The 25643-nt window shown below is 44.3% G+C and overlaps 1 protein-coding gene and 1 long non-coding RNA gene across 4 annotated transcripts in view; one reads left to right on the top strand and one right to left on the bottom strand.

The window, feature by feature from the left end:
• Window positions 1-25643, bottom strand: part of GALNT6 (polypeptide N-acetylgalactosaminyltransferase 6) — a 195452-nt gene that overhangs the window by 124078 nt on the left and 45731 nt on the right. The gene's annotated exons all lie outside the window — the stretch shown is intronic.
• Window positions 1196-24343, top strand: LOC117357081. The gene is made up of 3 exons (XR_004538763.1): window positions 1196-1253; window positions 20688-21301; window positions 22892-24343. It is a non-coding gene; the product is annotated as an uncharacterized LOC117357081 (long non-coding RNA).

The following is a 25643-nucleotide window of genomic DNA, read 5'->3' as shown; positions in this document are numbered from 1 at the left end:
ACAGTAGTTTAAATACATTTGGGCAATACAAATACCATACAGTGGTTTAAATACAAGGACCAGTGGCGTACCAAGGGGGGTGGGGGTGGTCCGCCTCGGTGCAGCCTTAGGGGGGTGCACAGCCGGACAGGTCTGGAAAATTCCTGGGCTGCGACGGCACTTAGCGGCATCAGCGCCCCCCTCCGTGATGGCACTCAGCGGCATCGGCGCCCCCCCTGCCCCGCGACAGCACTCAAGTTCAGCCTCCTTCTCCCGGCATCAGCAGAACTTCAGATCGGCAAAAGGTGCTCAGTCAAAAGCTTCCTCTGACTCAGCTTCCTGTTTCTGCCCAGGCAGTTCAGTCAGGGGAAGCTTTTGACTGAGCACCTGTTGCCGATCTGAAGTTCTGCTGATGCCGGAAGAAGGAGGCCGAACTTGAGTGCTGTCGCGGGACAGGGGGGGTGCCGATGCCGCTGAGTGCTGTCGCGGACGGGGGGGCGCCGATGCCGCTGAGTGCCGTCGCGGAGGGGGAAGGGGCGCTGATGCCGCTTAGTGCCGTTGCGGGGGGGGGCGCCTTGCCGATCTTGTTGCCAAAATCGGAAAGGTGAGGGAGAAAGATGGGCCTGTGGTGGATGGAGAGATTGAGAGAAGGGGACAGATGATGGAAGTGGGGGAAAGAGAGAGAAGAGGCAGATGATGGAAGTGGAGAGAAGGGGGAGAGAGAAGAGGGCAGATGATGGAAGTGGGGTGAAAGAGAGAGAAGGGGCAGATGATGGAAGTGGAGGGAAGGGGCAGATGATGGAAGTGGGGAGAGAGAAGAGGGCAGATAATGGAAGGAGGGGGGAAAGAGAGAGAAGAGGGCAGAGGATGGAAGGAGGGGATAAATAAAAGGAGGGCACATGATGGGGGAAAAGGATTGAGTTAGGGAAATACTGGAGGGGGTGAGGGAAAGAGGTGGCGAGCTGTAGGTAGACAGTAAAAAAGGAAATTGATGAGAGGGTAGTAAGAACGTAATCTAGATGGATGCAGAAAATAAATTATAAAGGAAAATGAGGGAAGAAAGGGATTGCAGAAGCGAGGTGTGGGAGAGCGAAGGAGAGGAGAGAGATGCCATACCAATGGGGGTGAAAGGAGAGATGGAAGGGGGAGGCATACAGTTTCTGGAAGGGGCATATGAGAGAAGATGCCATATAGGGGCAGAGAGATGGCAGACAGTGGATGGAAGGAAGAGAGTAACAAGAAGATGAGGAAAGCAGAAACCAGAGAAGACAAAGGTAGAACAAAAGTTTTCTATTTATTTGTTGCTTTAGGAGACATGTGTCACTGTTTCTGTGGTGTTGCATTGTATGCAAAGTCCAGCTTCTTGCTGGTTCAATTTAACCTTTGTCTATGTATTTCTATTTTATCCCCCCTTTTACAAAACTGTGGAGCATTTTTTAGCTCCAGCCGTGGTGGTAGCAGCTCTGATGCTCAGAATTCTATGAGCGTCAGAACTGTTACCACTGTGGCTAAAATCCACTTTGTAAAAGAGGGAGGGGTTAGTTTGTGATGACATATTCTATACTAGGCGAAGGTATTTTCTGTGTTCTGTGTGTTCGAAAGACATGGTTTTCTGTTAGGATTGATGGTGTAGGATTGATCTGTACTAGTCTGGCTTGTTTAGTTTTACAATGGGTGAATTGATGTTGTTCTGCTCACTGCAAATGTAAGATGCTGCCTTTTCCTAGGTACTCATGTGTGACGTGTGGCTTGTTACTAAAAATCATGTTTTTCGTACAGATGGGGGGGGGTGCCAAAAAATGATGGACCCCGGGTGTCAAATATGATAGGTACACCAATGACAAGGACTATACAGTAATTTAAGTACAGGTTAAGAATGGACTGTACAGCAATTTAAGTAGAAGTTTTGAATGAAGAGAGAGATTAAAGGGGAGGGGGGTTTAAGCGGGTGAGGCGTAGACTGTGGTTGAATTTTAGTTGAAGAGGAGGGTCTTTACCGCTTTCCTGAAGGTCATCAATGAGTTCTGTAGTCTAATTTGTGTGGGGAGTTGGTTCCAGAGTTGGAGGATGAAGTGGCTGTAGGAGTGTTTGTGGGCGGTTTCTGACAGGAGGGACCTTCCTGGGGGGTGCATAGGCGTTTCTCCATTTCAGAGTGGAGGGGCGGGTGGGGGCATATAAGATTAGCTTGGATTTTATGTAGGTAAGGGTGGTGGCGTAAATTCTTTTATGCGCTATTACCAGGGCCTTGAATGCAAAGCGTTAATTGGAAGCCAGTGTTCAGCGCGGAGGGCTGGGGAGATGGGACTGTGGTAGTTGAGGCTGTGTAAGAGGCGGATTGCTGCATTTTGTACCCGCTGGAGGCACATGAGGTCTTTTTGGGTTACTCCATTAAATAGGGAGTTGCAGTAATCCATCCTGGAGAGGACATAGGCATAGAGGAGTTGGGCTAGGTCAGGTGTGGAGATGTAGGGTTTGATCTTTCTCAGTTGGCGGAGGTAGTAGAAGAAGGTAGAGGCTACTTGAGATATGTGGGTGGACAGGGTCAGGTGGCCATCTAACGTTACTCCTAGGCTGCGTACTTGGTCTGCTGCAGTTAGTAAGGTGGAGTCCCAAGATAGTGTTGGATGTGTGTATTTGGTACTCTTTTTTCTGATCCATAAGAGTTCGGTCTTGGAGGTGTTCAGCTGTAGTTTGTCATCCAGGTTTTCATGTCAGAGAGGCAGTGTTGGAGGTTGGCGATTTGGGATGATCAGTTTTCGCCTAGTGAGAGGAGTAGCTGGATGTCATCGGCGTAGGAGTGGATTTTAACGTTGTACTTCTGGGCTATATCAATGACAGGTCTGATGTAGAGGTTAAATAGGAGGGGAGATAGCAGGGCATCTTGAAGAATGCCGTATTTGATAGGCTTGGGGTTAGATATGTGTGTCCCTAGTAGGACTGTTTAGGTTCTTTGGTGAAGGAAGGAGGCGAACCACTGGAGGGCAGAGTCCTTGATTCCAAGGTCATTGAATCTAGATATGAGGAGGTGGTGGTCAACAGTGTCAAAGGCAGCGCTGAGGTCAAGTAGGACTAGTAAGGCATCGCTGCCTTTGTCGAGTATCGACCAGCTGTCGTCGATGATATCCAGGAGTACTGACTCTGTGCTGTGGCCTGCTCGGAAGCCGGATTGAGCAGGGGATAGGGCAGCTTGTTCTTCAATGAAAGGGTGTAATTGGCAGAGCACTATTCGTTCTAGAAGTTTGGAGACAAATGGGAGGTTGGAGACTGGGCGGTAGTTGCCGGGTTCGTTAGGGTCGAGGGTGGGTTTTTGAGAGTGGGTTTGATAATAGCTGACTTCCAGCTGAGAGGTACTGTCCCTGTGGAGAGGGAGGAGTTGATGATGGGGAGGATAGATTCTGCCATGGCGTCTTCTGTAGACAGTAGGATGGTGTTGGAGGGCTTGAGTTCTCTCAGGGTTTCAGGAACCTCAGCATGGGTAGCCATATGAAGTTGAGGGAGAGTGGTAGAGGATCAGGTACTTGGGTTAGGCTGGGGGTTTGTTGGAGGGGGGTTGGTGTTGGTGTCAAGATTATTGCGGATGGTTTGTACTTTGGACTGGAAGAAGTCTGAGTCCCTCTGTCAACTCTGTAAGGCTGCTGATCTAATATTACTGCTAGTAGCTTATTAAAAAGGTGTAAGAAACACAGAAATCATTGATTAATGTATCACCAAGGTACAGCTGACCAAGGTTAATCTGAAGAGACTGATCCAGCATAGCTGTAGATCTGGACTTATACTCGTAGATCTGCCTGCATTAGAAAACCTGGAACTGCAATTCCATGCAATTCCATAGCAAGAGGCCTCAGAAATGTGCCTTCTATGTCATTAAAGAGAACATTCCGAAGTCCCTGCTCCTAAATTAAATCCCAATTGTAATTCAGGAGGGAGCTAAAAAGGGTCTCATAGGAAAATGCCCTAGGTCATTCTTCCACAATGAGACTGAGGTTGTGTGGAGAGGCCGAGTCTACAGCTGGGGCCCTGCACTGGCCAGTATTATGTCAGATATGACAAACTCAGGCACTTCAAGATATACTGTACTCCTAGGTGGATTCTGTACAAAAGTGACAATTCTGTGCACATTATTTGTAAACTTTTGAGCGGATTTCCTCATCACAAGGCCTGGCATCCCCCTCTCCCCAAGCTCCCTAATGATCCAACATTTTTCTGCTCACCTCTCCGCTTTTGCTGCCTCCCCAAAGTTCTTTCTCTTTCTAACTCCCAAGCAAGACCCCCAATCCTGTGTCCTGTCCCCCCAAGGTTCCCCCCTCCAATACACAAACCCCGCACCTTTTCTTCTTCTCACCTTCCAGGCATATACCCTCCCTCTTCATCTGCTCTGCCCCCAATACATGCTCCTATCTCTTCTCTCTCTCAACCATATCCACACATTTTTATTTATCCCCCACCACATTATCTAGCTAGTTTCAGAAATTCTCACCACCATGGCACCCTCCCATCTCCCCCCCCCCCCTCCCTATCTCAGTTTGTTGGTCTTTTCTCCCTGGTAATGTGCTCTGCATCAGACCACATCCACATCCTTTCCCTTTTGCTGGTGACCCATACATTTGAATCACAAGGCTGTATGGAAGCCTACATGGTTCAAAAAACAGTCAGGCCTAGAAAGGAAGAGGAAGACATGGCTTGATAAGCAATCGTTCACCTCCTCTTGCCACTGTGATCTCTGCAGGAGAGGGAAGAGAGATACAGGTGAATAGAGTTATCAGATGTCCCTGATTTTTAGGGATTATCCTGCATTTCAGACCCCAGTATCCAATTCTCCCTTCTTTGACAACCATCTGTCCCTGATTTTGGTAATGGGGACAGAGGTGCAGTAGTTCAATTTTGCCATGCCCAACCTGCCTCCTCTAAAGTGATTCTGCATTTACACGTTTTAAAGAGCTAAATTCCAATATTTGACTATCCTGGTCACAAAAGCAAAGTTTTATGGAAATAACAAACATTTTCTATATTTTTTAGGCATGAGCAATGAGGAAATTATACTTACTGCCCAGGAACAAAAATTGTGTTACATAGTGAAATCAAAGGAGTAAATGCACACTGAGAAGACATGCATAGAAGCTGAATTCCAGACAGCAGTGTCTCAAACTAAAACTGTGGAGCAGCATAATAATAATAAAAAAAAACATCTAAGTCCGTTTTGGGCCTAAGTCGCTAGTTGCCCAAAGTCAGAAACGTCCAAAGTCCATTCTTGAAAAATACGTCCCCAATTTTTTTTTTTTAAGAATCGTCTACTTCTACGTCCATTCGTTTGATCGTCCATACCGCTAAGTCGTCTATCTTTATACCCCATTCTTGTCCCAAAATTGTCCAAGTCAAAAACACCTAGAACAAGACATTTTGGATGTGGGAGGGATCAGCAAAGTGATCGACTGGACACCCAGACATGGCAACAGAGTAGTGGGGCACCTTACAGGGCAATGCTGTGAACTTCACAAAAAGGGTGCCATATAAACATCTCACCACAACTCCCTTGCAGGTCATGGTGAGCCCCCCAAACCTACTTCACCCACCTGTCTACCACCCCAATAGTCCTATATGGCAGTACAGTAGGGTTTGAGGGGGTTTTGGTGGATGAACATGTTTCACCATGAATGCAGTAGTTTATGGGCCTGGGTCCTCCTCTCTATGGTTCACTCCGCCCCTTTCAAATCCTGTCTGTCATCTGACCTTTGCCGCCTCATAGCGGCGGCCCGTTGTGGACTCCGCCCCTTTCAAATCCCGGTACATGGCATTTAAACTCAGCTGTCTTGCGGCGCACGCTAGCACCTTAGGTTATTTGCACGTGGCACTTTGTTTCATATAATTGTTTTAAAATTTTTAACGTTTGCTTTTAAGTTTTCATTTGTTTTATTTCAACCGTTGTGGACTCCGCCCCTTTCAAATCCCGGTACATGGCATTTAAACTCAGCTGTCTTGCGGCGCACGCTAGCACCTTAGGTTATTTGCACGTGGCACTTTGTTTCATATAATTGTTTTAAAATTTTTAACGTTTGCTTTTAAGTTTTCATTTGTTTTATTTCAACCGTTGTGGACTCCGCCCCTTTCAAATCCCGGTACATGGCATTTAAACTCAGCTGTCTTGCGGCGCACGCTAGCACCTTAGGTTATTTGCACGTGGCACTTTGTTTCATATAATTGTTTTAAAAGTTTTAACGTTTGCTTTTAAGTTTTCATTTGTTTTATTTCAACTGTTGTGGACACCGCCCCTTTCAAATCCCGGTACATGGCATTTAAACTCAGCTGTCTTGCGGCGCACGCTAGCACCTTAGGTTATTTGCACGTGGCACTTTGTTTCATATAATTGTTTTAAAAGTTTTAACGTTTGCTTTTAAGTTTTCATTTGTTTTATTTCAACTGTTGTGGACACCGCCCCTTTCAAATCCCGGTACATGGCATTTAAACTCAGCTGTCTTGCGGCGCACGCTAGCACCTTAGGTTATTTGCACGTGGCACTTTGTTTCATATAATTGTTTTAAAAGTTTTAACGTTTGCTTTTAAGTTTTCATTTGTTTTATTTCAACCGTTGTGGACTTCGCCCCTTTCAAATCCCGGTACATGGCATTTAAACTCAGCTGTCTTGCGGCGCACGCTAGCACCTTAGGTTATTTGCACGTGGCACTTTGTTTCATATAATTGTTTTAAAAGTTTTAACGTTTGCTTTTAAGTTTTCATTTGTTTTATTTCAACCGTTGTGGACTCCGCCCCTTTCAAATCCCGGTACATGGCATTTAAACTCAGCTGTCTTGCGGCGCACGCTAGCACCTTAGGTTATTTGCACGTGGCACTTTGTTTCATATAATTGTTTTAAAAGTTTTAACGTTTGCTTTTAAGTTTTCATTTGTTTTATTTCAACCGTTGTGGACTTCGCCCCTTTCAAATCCCGGTACATGGCATTTAAACTCAGCTGTCTTGCGGCGCACGCTAGCACCTTAGGTTATTTGCACGTGGCACTTTGTTTCATATAATTGTTTTAAAAGTTTTAACGTTTGCTTTTAAGTTTTCATTTGTTTTATTTCAACCGTTGTGGACTCCGCCCCTTTCAAATCCCGGTACATGGCATTTAAACTCAGCTGTCTTGCGGCGCATGCTAGCACCTTAGGTTATTTGCACGTGGCACTTTGTTTCATATAATTGTTTTAAAAGTTTTAACGTTTGCTTTTAAGTTTTCATTTGTTTTATTTCAACTGTTGTGGACACCGCCCCTTTCAAATCCCGGTACATGGCATTTAAACTCAGCTGTCTTGCGGCGCACGCTAGCACCTTAGGTTATTTGCACGTGGCACTTTGTTTCATATAATTGTTTTAAAAGTTTTAACGTTTGCTTTTAAGTTTTCATTTGTTTTATTTCAACCGTTGTGGACTTCGCCCCTTTCAAATCCCGGTACATGGCATTTAAACTCAGCTGTGGCAGAGCAAATCAGGGCAGTAGAAGGCCCCGAAGCAGCGTGTGTAGAGTGCTGCACACGCTGCTAGAATCAGCAGGTTTGTAGTCGGGACCGCGGGAAGGGAAGGGGGGGTAGTAAGGGAGCCATGTCTCTGTCTCGCAGCGGGCTTGCCGGTTCCAGCCAGCCAAAGTTCATTTTTTAGTTCAAAGCTGACGCTGCGTCTCCTCTCTCGATCCCTGCCAGAGTTGTAAGTCTTCTCCATCTCTGGTGAGGTTCGATAGAGGAGCCGCGGTGGGGACTTTGAATAAAAAAATGAACTTTGTCTGGCCGGAGCCGGCAAGCCCGCTGCAAGACAGAGAGATGCGAGGTAAGCGCGCATGCACACTCTGCTGGCCATGGAACTACAGATCAGGCAACACGGCGTTAAGAGAGAAGGCTTCCGGTTCAGGAGCAGGACGCCCATAGGAGCCGCTGCCCGTGGCTTTGTGCACTGCAGTACTGAAGAAGAGGGAACCGGCCCGAAGATAACGCATCAATCGCATCGCGGACCAGCAGCTGAAGAACACTGTTTCGGGCCTGATGCACGTGCCGGCCCTGTGGACCGGCAGAAAATTTTTGCGGACCGACACCGATCCACAAACCGGCAATTGAAGAACACTGATTTATACCAAGGCCTAACAACAAAATGAAACTCGCAGACTACAACTCATTCAAAATACGGCCATTAAACTTATATATAAGGCAAGGAAATACAATCATGTGACTCTTCTACTTTGCGAAGCCCATTGGCTCTCCATATCTCACTGGACAATTTACAAAATACTTCTATTAACCTTTAAGATTAAACTCACCAACTCTTCAGCTTTTCTAGATAAATATCTGATTCCTTATGCCCCCTCTCGGTTACTAAGATCTAATAGTCAGAACTTATTTACTATCCCATCCATTAGGGAACTATTTTATGATACTATATGCAATAACATAGTCTCCTTCAGTGCCCCTACTCTTTGGAATGCTCTCATTGGAATCATTGGACAAAAATGAATATCAACCACTTTTAAGAAGTGCAATCCCTTTCCCCTTTGTTTTTTTCCCCCTCCCCCTTTACCACCCTTTTTTATTTATTTAATCTCGATGTATTGTCTCTTGCCTAGCCCCGGATCCTCCTGCTTCTTTATGACTATGCCCAGTATGTATATATATATACATACTAGTCTTATAGCCCGTTACATTAACGGGTGCTAGAATATATGTGTGTATGTCTGTCTTTATTTCTTTCTCTCTCTTTCTCCTTAGTCGCTTTCTGTATTTCTGTCTTTCTTTCTTTCTGTCTTTTTTTTTCCTTGGCTGTCCACCACCACCCCTTGCCTGCTCCCCCTGTCCATTCTCCCTTCTTTTTACCTCCCCTGTGTCCACCACCACCCCTTCACTGCTCCCCTTATCCAGCAGCAGCCCTTCTCCCTTTGTTTTACCTCCCCCCTGTCCATCATCACCTCTTTCCTGCTCCCCCTGTCCAACAGTAGGCCTCCCTTCCTTTTTCTGCCCCCCTGTCCATCAGCACCTCTTTCCCTGTCCATCCCTGCTCCCCCTGTCCAGCAGTACGCCTCCCTTCCTTTTTCTGCCCCCCCCGTCCATCAGCACCTCTTTCCCTGTCCATCCCTGTCTCCCTATAATCTGGCCCGCCATTAATCTACAGGGTCTTGTCCGATAGAGGGAAGAAACGCATGCACGTGTACCTGTTGCCAGCTCGGCAGCTTTACCATCTTGCAACCCAGACACAAACACTTTCACCAAGCCCCCCACTCCATTCTCTTCCGCAGCCATGAAGGAGAGGGGCAGGGACAGGGGGGAGGAGCCACGGCTTGGAGGCGTACTAGAAAGCGCAGCAGCAAAGGCACAGTCCACAGCCGGCGAGGTTGTATGTCGGGGTGAAGCGCGCTCTGCGCTTTCACCTCTCACGGAAGTTTTTTGCTGAAGGACAAAGTTTATTTTTAAGTTCAAAGTCGCCAGTGTGGCTCCTCTCTCAAGCCGCACCTGTGTTGGAGAAGGTTTCCAATGCAGGCGGGGATCGAGAGAGGAGCCGCGGCGGCGGCTTTGAACTAAAAAATAAACTTTGTCCGTGTCGAGACATTATCAGGCGTCTTCCACAAATTGCCAGATTATGAGGGAGAGCGGCGTGAGGTGGAGAGTAGGGGAGCCCGATGGCTTGCGCGCTTTCACTGCTCTCGCTGGCTTCTTAGCCCTTTTCGGCGTCTGCCCTCCACCGACAGCCCTCCTCCCAGCAGCCGCCACTTCGCGAGTCCTGGTGACGTAGTAAGCGAGCATGCACACTCTTGCCAGCCACATCCTGACAGATCAGATCTCAGGGAACACGCGGCGAGAGTATGCATGCGCGCTTAGCGTTTTATTATATATATATATAATATTTATTTATTTATATTTATATTACTTTTAAACTTTTCTTTTTTACCCTTCTTAAATTTTATAGTATTGTAAACTGTCTAGGTATAAGTTGATAGATGGTATATCAAATTTGGAATAAACTTGGAAACTCGGATAGGGAGAGATAGCAAGGGATGAAAGGGGGGTCAGTGAGAGATGGTAGAAGGTATGAAGGGGGAGGAGAGATGGACTTTGTGGAGGGCAAAAAGGGTGAGGGAGAGATGAACAACTCAAAGATAGCAGAGGGGTTAGGAGAGATAGTCAGGGAAAGGCGGAAGGGAAATGGACTCGAGGCCAGAAGGGGGAAAGAGAAGGGAGGGAGGGAGGGATAGGGTTACCAGACATCTGGGAAAATCCAGACATGTCCTCTTGTAGGACTGTCTGGGCTCCCAGATGGAGTTTACAAAACCCAGCATTTGTCCGGGTTTTGGAAAGTTCCGATGAACTCCAGTTGCATCTGGAGGGCATCTGAGCATGTGTGGATGACATCACACACATCCACGCATGCTCCAGGCCCTCCAAATGTGGCTGGAGATTTTCAGAGTAGAAGAGAGGAGGTTTATGGGGGCAGGGGCGGGGCAGGAGGCATAACGGGCCGGGCCGTGTGTCTGGATTTTTGCGGCCCAAAAAATGGTAACCCTAGGGAGGGAGATATGTCAGATTTGGGAGGAGGGGATAGAAGGGCAGAAAGGAGAGATTTTATATTTGTGGGAGGGAGGGAGGGAGAGAGAGAGAGGAGGGAGGGAGAGAGAGAGAGAAAGAAAGAGGAAGGAAATGCTAGGTTACAAGGATAGAGTACAGGACAAGGAGGATAATGCTAAAAATGGTGGATCCATTTGGGAGAGTTGTGAAGGAGATGAGTGAGAGGTGAATAATGAATACGAGGTAGAAATGTGGTAAAGGGGAGCAGATAAAGGGAATAGGAAGATGGGAAATATGAAAGCTATGGGATAAGAGAAGGGAATAGAAAGTTGATTAGATTAAAAGTGAAAAAGAATAAAGCAAGAGTTACATTTGAGTGGATAAGAGGCATAAAAGAAAAAAATGGAAGAGAGAACTTTACGAGAAAGACAACCTAAGAACAGCCATACTGGATCAGACCAATATGTAAGCTGTTTGATAAGTGGGATAGTAAATTCTATAATAAATAGTATTGGTTTTGTGATTTAACACCCCCCCCCCTCCACTGAAGATATGAACAAACACTTTCATTGGGAATTCTAATCTTCGACATATTGCCTTGGTTAAATAATATGTTAAATTTTAAAAAGGTATGCCATTTAAAGCAAATTCAATCAAAACATTTTCCCTGAATCAAGCAGCACTACTGAGCACTCAAAGCTGAAAGACGTCTACTCTAAACATTCTAGAACTCCAGACACCCACTCAGGAAATAGGGACGTCTGGATTTCCCCAGACATGTCCTCCTTTTTGAGGACATGTCTGGGGGTCTGGACGGCTTTTCAAAAACCCGACTCCCGACGCTCATAGGAACTCTATGAGCATTGGGAGCAGTGTGGAGCATTCAGTGTGACTCCCTGCATTAATAACCGCTATTGTGGTTTAGTAAAAAAAAAAAAAAAGGGATAAGCAAAAATAGCAAATTTTAAGAAAAACAGCTTTATGTATCCAGTGGTTTTAAGTGACCCCCAGGATAGGCTTTAAAAAATTATAACAAAAAAATATTTTCTAAACAAGTATAATCAAATTCATGGGAAAAACTTCAATTTGTACAGTTTTTCCAACTTTAGGTTTTTCTGGACAACCCTAATGTGATTTGCTAAAACAGCTTAAATCAATTTTTCCATGCCTCCATCTCCAAACCCAGAAGGAAGCAGTTTCACCTATCCCTGAACTGTGATTGGGTTACTACACACCATGTGACTTCAGCTCCTATAGTCTAACATGAATTATAAAAACAAACTGCTCATTGAACCCCTTGTTGGACTCCTCACCTGCACCCAAGATGAAACCTTCTCCATGTTCCACTCTTAACCACTCTGCAAACAGAAGACTTCTAGCAAAGATCTACACCTCAAATTACTATCACTACAAATAGAACTCCATCACCACTCCAACCAGAAGCAGAAACAAGAAAGAATACATCTGACCATCAATCAGAGTGAATTTATGCCATCCAGCATAATTAATAATTCAGGTTTTCAAGCAATATTTATCTTGTGACACATTCCCCTTGTTTAAGATCCCTGAGTGCTAAAATAAGTGCATTACTCCTACAGTACTGTAAATAAATTTGCTGTGTACTTGAGAATAAGAATTTAGTCCAGGGGTCGGCAACAATAAACTCTTCTTGTATGTGGCTGCGGCTCTCCAGGCCCCGACCCTTTAATCCCCCTCCCAACCCCACGATCCCCCTCCCGGGCCTACTGAGGTACCTGGTGGTCTAGCAGGGGTCTTTGTGGGAGGAGCATGTCCTTCTCGCTACTGCTTCCTTGCGGCTGCCTTCTAAAATAGCTGCCGTGACCTCTCGCAGCTGCTCATGGCATTTCCTGTACTACCGCAAGCTGCTGCAAGAGGTCGCAGCAGCCATTTTAGAAAGCAGTTGCGAGTAGGCAGTAGCAAGAGGACAACGCTCCTGCCACAAAGACTCCTGCTGGATCACCAGGTACCTTGCTAGGCTTGGGGTTAGGGGGAAGATTAAAGAGTCAGGGCCTAGAGAAGGGAAAGAACCTTGGCTATGGGTGGTGGTGGGAAATTAAAAGTGCAGAGACCTGCGAGGAGTTGGAGGGGAGATAAGCTACACCTTGTGGCTCTTTGTAAACCTTGGGTCAAACATTTTGGATAAATTGACTTTGTTGTAAAAAGATTGCTAACTCCTGGTCTAGTTCTTCATTAATGTCCTGAGTTTATTTTCTTAAAAATTATACAACGCAGGTTAGTGCAGTTCCCCAACATAGATATTAAATTCCTCTTTCAGAATTAAAATCTATCAAAAACATATTTCACAAGAAGTAGCCCCCCTCCCCTCCAAAAAAACCCCATCTTTCAATCCTTAGTGGTCTATTCAGGGCAGGAGTGATCCCCAGTCTCTCTTGCTCATATTAGCTCTACTCTCAAAATAGTTGGTGTGATCTCTTGTGGCAGTCTCACGAGATTGCCACTAGAAATCATGGCAGCCATTTTGAGAGCAGAGCCAGACTAGACCCCTAAACCACCAGGGACTGAAAGACAGGCCCAAGGAGGGCACCTACAAATGGACAAGGGACTGAGACAACTGTCCGGAGGTGGTGGGGAAGACAACAAGACAAAGCACACATTTTCGGCTTCCACTGAAAACACATGGTCAGTTTGGTTAAAAGCAAAAGCAGGGGGAGGAGCCAAAATGGCTGCATGCTAGACTGGCTCTCTTACCTCGCCTGTGGAGCCGGCTAATTCCTTGTTTGCTTTTTAACGTCACGTTTGTTTTCGTGGCGTTTTCTTTCCTCTACAATGCCGCATACCAAAAGGAAGGGATTTCTGAGGTCAGCTCCCTCGCAGCTCAGAACTTCCACGCCAGTGCAGCAACAAACCCTTGAGAGGTTCTTGAGTCAGCTTTCAATCCTGCCTCGCAGAGAAGAGGGCCCTGTTGCAGGTTTGGACGATGGAACATCCAGCCTCTTGGGGCATGAGATATCGCTGTCCCCTCTACATTCTAGTGCACCGCCGTGTCTGATGTCAGCACAGGTTGCCCTGGCAAGGACTCTAGGAGCAGAAGTCGCTGACCTGGAGCTGAGCCCGGAGGGAGGAGCGGCCGCAGAGAAGACGATTGAGCAAACAGCTTTGGGACTTGCAGCGAGTTTACTGCTGCCTTCATCCCCTTTGGTGGTAACTTTGGAGACCATTTGGCAGGTTCTACAGAGGCTCGACGGCAAGTTAACAGAATCAACTTTTAAGGAAAGTAGATAATTTGTCAAAAATTATAGAACTGACCAAACATGACTCTGCTGAACAATTAACATCTGTTAAAGTTGAATTAAAAAATATAACAACCACCCTGGTCAGAGATAAAACTTATGTTCATTCTAAATTGGAACTATTTGAAAATTTCAATAGCAGATTAAACTTACGGGTATTAAATTTCCCCAAATCACCAGCTTTAAATGCCTATGATTATTTCAAAAAAATACTTATTGGAGATCCTTAAAATCCCTCAACAAGCTATTCCTCCTCTTAATAAAATATACTATATTCCTACTAAAACGACTAAAGCTGATGAAGAAGGAAATTTGTTGGTACAAAAAGATTTGACAGCAATTTTGGAGGAATCCCTTTCCGATGTAAAGGAAAGGGGGACCCTTCTAGTCTCCTTCGTATTTGAACAAGATTTAAATCATATAATGAAACTTTACTTTTGGAATTCGCATCAAGATTTTTCTGGCAAAGAATTTGGATTTATCCAGATGTATCCAAGATAACACAGGACCGCAGAAAATAATTTCTTTCTATGCGTGAGGAAACAAAAGAACTGGGGGCATTATATTTGTTAGCATACCCTTGTAAATGTTTGGTTCGTTATCTTGGGACTAAGTACACTTTCTTTTTACCATTACACTTGAGAGCTTTCTTGGACCTTAAAAAGATCTCTGGAGATTAGTTGTGATCAGCTGGACTTAAGAATTATGGGGTTGTTAAGCATAGTCAGTTTTCCGCTAATTAGTTTTCTTTTATTTTCTCCATGAACTTAATGGATCTCCCTGGTAATTTGTGGTCTAAGAAAGACAAAAAGTTGATACCACTAATGATGTTATTTTTTTTCTTTCTTCACATTTTATGTTCTGTATTTCTGAAACAAGTGTACCACTTGCGATATATTATAAATCAATAAAAAGTTTAATAACAACAACAACAAAAAAGGCAAAAGCATGCCCATAGCCTTTCAGCTGAAATACACTTGGTTTGAAAAATAATTTGGGGCCAGTTTTGATACCATAACCAAAACATGATCAGCCTCTAGAGCAGGGGTGCCCACACTTTTTTGGCTTGCGAGCTACTTTTAAAATGACCAAGTCAAAATGATCTACCAATAATAAAATTTTAAAAAACACAAAGCACACTAAACACAGAGAAAATGTTAATTATCATTTATATTCAGGGTTTTTTTCAAAGAGGTCAAGACAGATGACTTTAAAATATGTAATGTCGCCTCAGTAACAACTATACAAAAATAGACAAATATATCCCCTCCCTTTTTACTAAACTGCAATAGCGGTTTTTAGTGCAGGGAGCTACGCTGAATGCCCCGCACTGCTCTTGACGCTCAGTCTCCCTGCGCTAAAATCCGCTACTGCGGTTTAGTAAAAGGGGGCCATAGTGCAAAATATAGACAGCAGTTTTAAATTCTCAAAACAGACACATTTTGATCAATAAATTGAAAATAAAATCATTTTTCCCACCTTTATTGTCTGGTGATTTCATGAGTCTCTGGTTGCACTTTCTTTTTCTGACTGTGTGTCCAATATTTCTTCCCTTCTTTCTGCCTCCTGCATGCTTTTCTCCTCCAAACCTCATTCCATTCCCCAACCAACATCTCTGTCCTTCCATTAGTCCAACTTTTTCTTCCTCTCTCCCTGCCTGCCCCCTGACACCAGACACACTCCATTCCCTCCCCCAACTTTTTCTTCCTCTCCCCTTTCTTTCTCTCTGTCTGTCTTTCTTTCTGCCTCCCTGTCCCCTTTCTTTCTGTCTTTCTTTCTCCCTGCCCCCTTTCTTTCTCTCTGTCTTTCTTTCTCTCTGCTGCCACCCCTTCCTTTCTCTTTCTTTCTGTCTCCCTGCCCCCCTTTCTTTCTGCCTCCCTGTCTTTCTGTCTCCCCTTTCTTTTTCCCAAGCCACCGCCGGGGCCGTCGTCTGGGAACAGGCCCCCAAGCCACCATTGACATCTGGGAACAGGCTCCCAAGCCACCGTTGCCACCGAGTTCTCCCTGTTTCCTGATGCCACAATAGGCAAACAGCAACTGCAGAAGCGCTGGGCCCACCAGCCTTCCCCCCACCCCTCTGACATCAATTCTGACCTCAGAGAGGAAGTTCCTGGCCAGCCAGAATTGACCTGGGGGGGGGAGGCTGGTGTGCCCGGCGCTTCTACAGTTGCTGCTGGCCTGTTGTGGCATCGGGGAACAGGGAGAACACAAAGGCAACGATCAACTCACGTTACATTTGCGATCTACTGGTTGATCGCAATCAACCTTTTGGGCACCTCTGCTCTGGAGGATATAGCATAAGAATTTTTACAACTGACCAGTCAGCACAAAGGTATAAAAGATGTATGAAGAGGAGAGTACTGCTCAGAGTGGAAATCCTTCTAAATGTTATGATTCTTTTTACAACTATTGTACTTTATTCTTATGGACAATTTGCTTCATTATTTTTTCTATCCTTTAGTATATATTTGTTCAGTATCATTACGCATACAGTCAATAGTGGTACAGTATCATCACGCCTACAGTCGATAACGGTACAGATAAAACAATGGATGGACCGCAATAGGTTGAAATTAAGTATTCAGAAGATGCAAGTGTTGTGTGTTATGAGAACTCTGGGCTCTAATGTTCCAGAAGCAGTTGAATTACTGGGGGAGAAAGTGTTGATAAGATGGGAGGGAAAGTATCTCGGTGTGCTTGTGGACTCAGAACTTACCCCGAGAGGGCTAGCAGTAGTTCAGAAAGTGTATTTCAATCTCCGATTAGTGAATGGACTTAGGCCTTATTTGGCAGATTCTTTGTTTAGGATAGTGTTGCAGACGACAGCATTATCTGCCTTTGATTACTGTAGTCTGGTGTTCTCGGGAGTGCTAGAGTCAGCTTTGTGTACGCTACAGGTGGCTCAGAACTCGGTAGTAAGATGTTTGTTCAAATTGGGTAGACATGAGCATGTGACAAAATAATTTATAAAGTTGGATTGGTTGAAGGTAAGGGATAGGATATGTTACAAGCTACTAGTAAATGTCTTCATGTGCCTACAGAAGCTCGCTCCCAAACACCTGGTCCAGAGTATCTTGCCATTTGAGTCATCGCGATTGCTTGGGTCTACTGACCATTTTGATCTGTCAATTCCATCTGTGGGAGACTTGAGGATATCATCATCTAGGAATAGTGTATTTCACTGTATTGGACCCAGGGAATGGAACAACCTCCCAGAATAAATTCGCCAACAGCAGACTATACAGAATTTTAAGAAAGTATTTAAAAGACATTTGTTTTGCCAAATGAAATATAGGGTCTGAGATTGGTTTAGGGAAGAGGAGCAGAGATTGTTGAGTACGGGGTGCTGGTCACTGATGTATTCTATGGTCAGTTTTATTAGTTATAATGATGATTGTCGTTGAGGCGACTTGCATGCTATGCAATTTTGTATTTTGTTTTATAGTGATGTTTGTTGTCGATGTGACTTGTATATTAAATGTAATATTTTGTATGTAAATGTGTAATTTGCCCTGGATAAGGACAGGGGATAAATAAACAAACAAAAACAAACAAACAAAAAATAGGTATTTTATTACAATTTAGAACTGCCTTCCAGCTATGCATTTGGTTTTAAACATACTGTGCCTGCTTACTGCCACCTATTGACACTTATGTTTGCATGCAGGGACCCTTTAATAGTCTGGGTGCACTGAAAAACAGGTTTTGGGAGATTTGAAGTGTTGAAGTGCCACCAGCCCTACTTAAATTGTCTGTGCAATGATATTTGGGATAAGAACATAATAGTCTTACTGGGTCAGACCAATGATCCATCAAGCCCAGTAGCTCATTCTCACGGTGGCCAATCCAGGTCACTAGTACTTGGCCAAAAGCCAAGTCATAGCAATATTCCATGCTACTGATCCAGGGCAAGCAGTGGCTTCCCCCATGTCTTTCTCAACAGACTATGGACTTTTCCTCCAGGAACTTGTCCAAACCTTTCTTAAAACCAGCTACGCTATCCACTCTTACCACAACCTCTGGCAACGCATTCCAGGGCTTAACTATTCTCCGAGTGAAAAAAAATTTCCTCCTATTGGTTTTAAAAGTATTTCCCTGTAACTTCATCAAGTGTCCCCTAGTCAACTTTGAACAGTTTAGTGTCATCTGCAAATTTAATCACCTCACTCGTCATTTCAATTTCCAAATCATGCATAAATAAGTTAAATAGCACCAGTCCTAGTACAGACCCCTGCGGCACTCCACTGTTAACTCTCCTCCATTGAGAAAAACAACCATTTAACTCTACCCTCTGTTTTCTATCCAATAACCAATTCCTAATCCACAACTGAACTTTGCCACCTATCCCATGACACTTAAATTTTCTCTCATGAGGAACTTTATCAAAAGCTTTCTGAAAATCTAGATACACTATATCAACCAGCTTACCTTTATCCACATGTTTATTCACACCTTCAAAGAAATCAAGCAAATTTGTGAGGCAGGATCTCACATTTTCCACAATTTTATTTCTTATAATTATTTCTACCATTTTGCCCGGCACTGAAGTGAGGCTTACCGGTCTGTAATTTCCTGGATCTCCCCTTGAGCCCTTTTTAAAAATTGGCGTAACATTGACCACCCTCCAGTCTTCAAGTACTACAGATGATTTTAGCGACAGATTACAGATCACTAACAGCAGGTCAGCAATTTCATGTTTGAGTTCTTTAGTACCCTGGGATTTATACCATCTGGTCCTGGCAATTTATCACTTTTTAACTTGTTGATTTGGCTTAGTACATCTTCCAGATTCACTGAGATTTTTTTCAGTTCTTCCACATCATCACCCTTGAAAACCATTTCCAGTTCAGGTAGATCTTTTAAATCTTCTTCCGTACAGACCAAAGCAAAGAATTCATTCAGTCTTTCTGCTATGGCCTTATCCTCCCCCTGAGCGTCCCTTTTGCTCCTTGATCATCCAACAGTCCCACAGATTCCCTCACAGGTTTTCTGCTTATGATGTACCTAAAAAAATTGTTATGAGTTTTTGCTTCTTTTGCAAGTTTCTCTTCATATTCTTTCTTAGCTGTCTTTATCAATGCTTTGTATCTAACTTGCCAATGCTTGTGTTTCTTCTTATTTTCTTCATTCGGATCCTTTTTCCATTCTTTAAAGTATGTTTTTTTGGCTCTAATAGCCTCTTTAACTTCACCTTTTAATCACGCTGGCTCTTGTTTCCTCTTCTTTCCACCTTTGCTGATATGTGAAATACATCTGGTCTGGGCTTACACGATGGTATTGTTAAATAACATCCACACAGTCCTAACCTTTGCAACTGATCCTTTCAGCTTGTTTTTAACCATTTTCCTCATTTTATCATAGTTGCTCTTTTGAAAATTAAACGCCCCTACTGTAGATTTCTTTTGCAATGTTACTCCCGGTAGCTCAAATTTGATCACATTATGATCACTGTTTCCCAGTGGACCCAACAGAGTTAACTCCTGTACTGTCTTGCTTTCCACTAAGGACCAAACCTAAAATCGGTCTTATCGGTCTTATCGGTTCCTGGACCAGTTGCTCCAAGAAGCAGTCATTTATGACATCTAGGAATTTTACCTCCCTAGCACTCCCCGATGTAACATTTAACCAGTCAATGTTGGGGTAATTGAAAACACTAAGTTTCTCAAATTATGTCCTATCAGGAACCACAGGGGACCCCCAAGACACTGCAAGGTCCACCCACTGCACTATACTCACAAACACTGTGTACACACCCACTCAGTTTGACCGTTTGAATGTTTCTCCTAAGAGGGCTTATCTCTCTGGATTTTGTTAGACTGCGGCCTGTCCTAGATGCCAGGCCCCTGATGCGGATTTGGGACATATGTTCTGGACTTGTCCTAACATTCAATTTTTTTGGAACGCCAATTTTCATTTTGTAGAGCGCATTTGGACCATTAAAATTCAGTGTTCACCTTTGCTCTTATTTGGAGTTGTTCCCCATTATCATCCATGTATACGGGGGGCTGCTGCTTTTCTTAAGTGGACTGTCCTCGCTGCCTTGAAATGCATCTTGTTGAAATGGCTCGAGGGGGAGGCACAGGATTACTCCATCTGGCGGTGCCGGATGATTACCATCCTGATATGGGAACGCCGAGATGTGACGGACTTTAATACTCTCCCAGGGCGTGTTTTTCAGCGCACCTGGGAACCTTTTTGGACTACCATGACTCCCTTGGCTCGCAGCCAATTGCTTAACTGCTGATTTCTGGTTCACCTGTATCACTCTGTTTCAGTTAGTATGCCTTTATTATCTTGTGTTAATTTGTCACCTCTGTTGATGTGGCATTTGGAAGGAGGACCTGGGGGGGAGGTATGGGAGGACTTGCTTGGGGGAAGGGTGGTCGGGGGAAATAGGGGGGGGAGTTGTGTGGGGTTTTGTTTAACAACAAAATTTGAGCTTGTTTGTGCTTCATCTTATGTATTCTTTACTTATCTTGTTTAGCTCAATAAAATATATTTGAATCTTAAACGTTAGTGCCAGCAGTCTGTTTCCATCCTGGTTAAGGTGGAGTCCGTTCTTTCGGAACAAGCTCCCCCTTTTCCAGAAGGTTGCCCAGTTCCTAAAAAATCTAAATCCCTCATTCCTGTACCATTGTCTCAACCACGCATTGAGACTTCGGAGCTCTACCTGCCTCTTGGGTCCTGAGCTTGGAACTGAGAGCATTTCTAAAAATGCAACCCTGGAGGATATCTCTGAGCCCCACATATTTGAGAAATCCACTACAATGGTTTCAAGTTTTGTAAGGGTGTCAGAGCCTTTTTGTGTAGTTTTTTTTTTAAAAAGTGGATGTTTAATATTTTCAGTATATTCATTGTTTTGTATTTTTAGTTATTCTTCTATTGTGTTGCTTGTATTTTGTTATAGGGGCTCATTTTTGAAACAGAAAAATGTCCAAAAAATGTCACAAAGGAGGTCCTACAGCGTGGTGGTCAGATGAAGGATGAAGTTGAACTTGGACTTCTTGCTCGAGATCTCTGGGAAGAAGAGAGGACAAAGATTAGACTTTACAGAAGCTATCATCCTGTGAAGAGAAGCTTCTGTAGAACATGTGTGCCATCAGATTCATCGGACATTAGCCAGTTCAAATACGCCTTGGTGTGGGGCACAAGCACGAAATACAATCCTCAAAGAGTAGGCCTGACTCATGGCATAGAACATGAAGATGTCATCCAGATTGTAAAGAAATAACCCACAGGGACCGATGCCGCCTTCTGAATTTTTACAATTTTCTTTTGAGTTTCCGCTTTTCCTATTGCTCCTAAAATAGCTCATTCCTTCCCATGAAAGAGATAGAGGATTTCCGTGTAGGGGATACTGCTGCAGCATATAGTGCAATAATTATTTAGCATCCCATAGCTGATCACTCCTCTACATTTGAAATTGGCACAATGCACAAGTCCAGCATCAGACAGAGTCTCCTAGTGGGAGGTAGAAGATGATTGTAAGGAGAGAGAGAAGGCCTCTTTGTCTGGTGATGGGTGCGTGCACTTGATGACTTATTGTACATCACTCCAGTAGTATGAAAGGATCTATTAATTGAATGAATTTATTTATATAATTTAATTATTTATTTAGGTGGTTAATATACTTCAATATATATTTATTCTTCTTATATAAATGGATAAAACTAAGATATTTATGAAATACTTACTATTTTGAGATGATTAATTCTAATTCATGAATAGGGGGAAATAGTTTTTTAGGTATATGAAATATTCAATCTAGCAAGTTTAAAATTAATTATTTTATAACTAAATTACATTGAATTCTTATTCAAATAGATTTTAATGGGGAGAAACGTGAGTATTCTTACAAAACAGAGAACAAAATAAAATCAAATTGTAATTGAATTACCAGACCTCAAATTACCCAAGGCACTACTCAATTAAATTTTCGTGCCCTTACTGGTCTTTGGTAAAGTGACTTGTGCTGTGCAAAATAATTTAAATATCAATTATCGATAAATATTAGTATAAAAGTGCTTTAAGTGCATAAGGTGCTTGGAAAAGGAGAGCACTTAACTTTTGTGCCCGACAGCTGCCCAACCGTTTCATATTTGTTTCGTCAGGAGCATATGCTTCCTTTGTATTATTGCACCTAAACCTAAAAAGTAAAAAACTTGATAAATATTTACAAAATATGAAAATCATATCAAACTTGGTGATGTTAGATACATGGAGGTCAATGGCTTTGTGGCAAGTATTCAATAACAGTCCAAAGCAAACCAGCTATCTTGCCATGTATAACTCCAAATGCAAAGAACTAAACTTTGATATATAGACACTGGGGATATCTCAGAATGCTACTCTGAAAGATATCAGCATAGCAGCACTCCTCACCCTGTGTATATCAAACCTAATAATTTTTAATTTTTTAATTTTTATATTTTATAGTTCAACTCGTAACTTGTCATGAAAATTTTCTTTAAACATATTAATATTATAAATATTTCTTCATCTTTTTTGCTTATAAAAACTTCATCTTATTATTAAAGCATTCCATTTTCAAAAATTCACTAATGGATAATGCACTTATCTTAGATATATCAACTGTGTGGCCACACTGTTCCCCACCAACGCGTTTCGCCGCCTTCTTCAGGACGGGACTAGTGCTGCAACTACACCAAAAAACACACAGATTACCTTATAGTATACTTACAAAACTATACCATTCAATAAAAACCAAACACACCAACCTGTTGGCTTACACCATTCCATTCTGCAGCCGTTCTAACATTCAAATATGGCCGCGGCATTCCTTGGCAGCTGTGCTAGTATACAACCTATTGCCTTCCAAAATTTGGGTGATGAGATACCGGTCAGTCCACTGTGTCAACCTATACATCAAGGCCATTCAATGTCACCCGCATAAGCTGCTCACCTTTTGTTTAGAAGTATACTGGTGTAACTGTACAGAAAGTAGTTTACATATGTGTTCACACACTGGCCTGACCTGTCTCCCACTTAGTCTTACTGAGTTGGGTAGGGGGGGTGATAGGTAATTGTGTATGTAGTATGCAACCAATGCACGCTATGGTAACCCTGACTTCATATTCTTACTGCACACAGGTCACGCACAGCATGCTGCTGAGGGCATAGCCCAGGAGGTGATGGCGGACATGTGCCAACAGGCAGCCAGGGAGGCAGTGGCAGAGGCTGAGCAGGAGGAGGAAGGCTACTCTGCTTCCGAGGAAAGTCCGCCACCTGAAGATGTATTGGAGGTGTCGGATGGGGAGGGCCAGGCCCTGGTGGAAGAGGTGGAGGCACAGGTGGTGGCGGAGGTGGAGCAGCAGTAGCACGTGGTGGAGGAGCAGGGCGCATGGGATGTCCCTGACCTCTATGAGGATATGCCCCCTCTTGAAGGGGATGAAGAGGTGGTTGTGGAGGCAGCAGCCCCGGCCCCACGCCATGATCTGCAGCCAGTGTCCCCAGTAGTTCCTCCCCCTCCAGCTGCTGAACGTTGTGGCCGAAATGCGCAGCGAACTGCAGGAGGGGAGGCGTGAAACCATGCAGATCCTGCAGGAAATCGTGAGCCTTCTGCGCCAGCTGGTTGGCATCTTTCAGGAGCTCATTTAGGGGCCAAAGGGGCAAACCTGAGGGCCAGGCTGCCAATGGGCCATTGAGGCCCCAATCATGTTACCAACAGTGTCCCTGACAGCTCACAAGTAGCTGGCAGAAATTCAATGACTGAAAGGACATCACACGGCCTCTCCATTGCATATTAAGGAGACTGTACCTACTGTATCTCATTGGGACATACTTGGATGTTAGCCTACTTGATGTTACTGCCTGTCGGCTACAATGCTGTCACCATATTCTCTGCCAATGATTGCAAGTGTTGAGATATGATGTACACATGCAAACTGTACAGTGATGGTTAAGGTGTGCAATTGTTGCACTGAAGGTGTGTTTCAATCCCATGACTAGGGTAGGAGGTCATGCATATGGTGGGACAGTGTTATACGCAATAAAGGGTACCTTTCCCATATCAGTGGAAAACAGGTATGCAGTGAAATTAAAAGTCCCTGCCATCAGATGGGATATGGTAAGGAGGCCCTAAAGATTGACACTTAAAACGTGGGAATACTAGGCTGTATATCTGAGGTCACAAATAGCTTCTCTAACCTATGGGCCAATGGATGATGATGTAACCAGGCCAGGGGTACAGGGAGCAGCATTGAGAGAAGCCACAACCTCTGGAGACAGAGGCTGCTGCAGCAGGACAGCCCTCACAGATTTTGCTGACCCTTACAAATGAAACAGTATGTGAGGCTCAGAACTGCTCGCTTACTTTGCACAGGTTGGAGCAGTGTTAGGCATGTGCCATGTTGTTAGTATAAGTATGATGATATTGTATTTTCTCATAAAGCGTACATATTTGTATGGCCATTGCTCTATGACAGTCTTTTGTGACCAGGTGTTCTACCATTCATGTCTACCTCAGCAAAAGTGTATGCAGTTATATTTGAATCTTGACTACAAAAAACAGAACAAAATAAATAGCAGATATCTACCTCTAAACTGGGTGTCATGTGTGATCCCTTGATGTCATGTCACTGACCTGCACCGAGCAAAAGGGCAGGCAGCCAACCTACTGAAAGTGGGAACGTGGCCATCTTGTAAGTGAGATCTGGATGAGACCAGGACCATGTCACATGCAGGACCTGAAACAGAGGTTGTGTTAGTAAGAGTTCCAGAAAAAGGGGAGAGACGTAGACTTGTGAGTTCCATGATTTGCAATGCATGTAACACCTGACTGTCTGAAAAGCTCCCCCTCTTTCTAGAGGCCTCTGCTAACCCTAGACTGATGGGACATATTAGGATTGAAGACCCATGTAAAGGAGAGCTGGTGACTGCTGGGCAATGCTGCCGATCATATGCAATCAGTTAGGTGCCATAAGAGCTACACATGTGCAAGGTGAGGCACTAGGAAGCAGTGTCAACTGAGAGGGTATCCCCCTAAGAGGGTATCCCCCTGAGAGGGTATCCCCCTGAGAGGGTATCCCCCCCACCCCTCCCTCCCAATGACACCAAACTGCTATAACAGCTGAGCCACCAACAGGGCCACACATATACCTGTGGGCAGGATCAAGGGTGTGTAAGGCAGGAATCCCAGGGGAGGGGGTAAGGTGAAGCAATCATTGGAGGAAGGGGGTGGCATTGTGGGATAAAGAGCCCCCCCTAGGCAGGGATGGGGGACGGGGAGAGTGAAGAGCTGTGTTCCAGGAAGCTCACACAGTCGTTGCCCTTACCCTGTTATGGACCCTATACAGATTGCTTCTCCCCCCCCCTGTTCGTCCAAACGCTGTTTCAAACTGCCTTTCCAGAGGGTGACCAGCAACGTGAGCCCCAGACATATCTATAAGCATTGAAAACATCATAGGTGAAGCAGGAATACTTGCGTACCTGAATACAGCCACAGGCTTGAAAAGGCAGCCCATGTAATCTGTAACATGCAGCAAACGAGTTCGGATTGCATCAGTAGATGGGAAGGTGTCTCCGAACAGAAAGGAGATGGAAGTTTGTGCTGATGTAGACGTATCCCAGCCCTCTAAATTTAAACGTACCAAGAAACGTGGCCTAGACGTGTTTCGGATTTGTCCATAACCGACCAGATGGACGTATTACGTCTAGCGGACAGCTTGTTGGACGTGCTTAATTGCCAATAAATACGTCTAACCTCATATTATCAAAAGTGTGGGTACTTTGACACCATGGCTCCCAAATCGGCCAAAGCTCTGTCCCGGAAGCCCAACTTCACCCAGGCTGAGACCCGAAATGTTGGTGCAGGAGGTGCACACACACCACCAGCAGCTCTTCT

This window comes from Geotrypetes seraphini, chromosome 3, assembly GCF_902459505.1.
Source record: "Geotrypetes seraphini chromosome 3, aGeoSer1.1, whole genome shotgun sequence".
NCBI classification, from domain to species: Eukaryota; Metazoa; Chordata; class Amphibia; order Gymnophiona; family Dermophiidae; genus Geotrypetes; species Geotrypetes seraphini.
This window is presented reverse-complemented; position numbering and strand designations above follow the sequence as displayed.